Here is a 522-nt window from a genome sequence, read left to right on the forward strand (position 1 = left end):
CATTCCTGGTGTCTGTTCTTACATGCTGCAGTGGGGATTTTTGTGAAGACTCAGAGCTGAAATCCTGTCTGCCTAGATGAAGGGTGTATCATGTGGTGCCTGTCAGCAGAGTGCTCCTGTGCTGGTCCCCAGTTCCCTATCATCACTGTGCTGGCCCAGATAACCCTTGTGAATGCTCCCATTTCACCCTTGTGCTGGTCCCCAGCAGGGCCTCCCAGCCTGCAGCAGGGGCTGCTGCTGGCCCCAGAGATGTACAATCACATTATTTTTGTTCACCTAGATGTAGTTGCTGCTCCTTGAGATGCAACAAGCAGGGGTCTGGGCTGTTTCTATTTCAACATCAGCCCAGGTCCCTCACCCTTGTCAGTGTGAGCTCCATCTCACTCCAGGCTTGTGTGGTAAGATCTCTGGATTGCCTGACATACAGGATCTGAGATAATTTTTCTAGGTATTTCAGAAGAAAGCTAAATAAATGCTGGGTGCTATTAGGAAATAAATTACTAGATGGCAAAATAGAGAATA

This window comes from Chaetura pelagica, unplaced genomic scaffold (assembly GCF_000747805.2).
Source record: "Chaetura pelagica isolate M959 unplaced genomic scaffold, ChaPel_1.0 scaffold120, whole genome shotgun sequence".
NCBI classification, from domain to species: Eukaryota; Metazoa; Chordata; class Aves; order Apodiformes; family Apodidae; genus Chaetura; species Chaetura pelagica.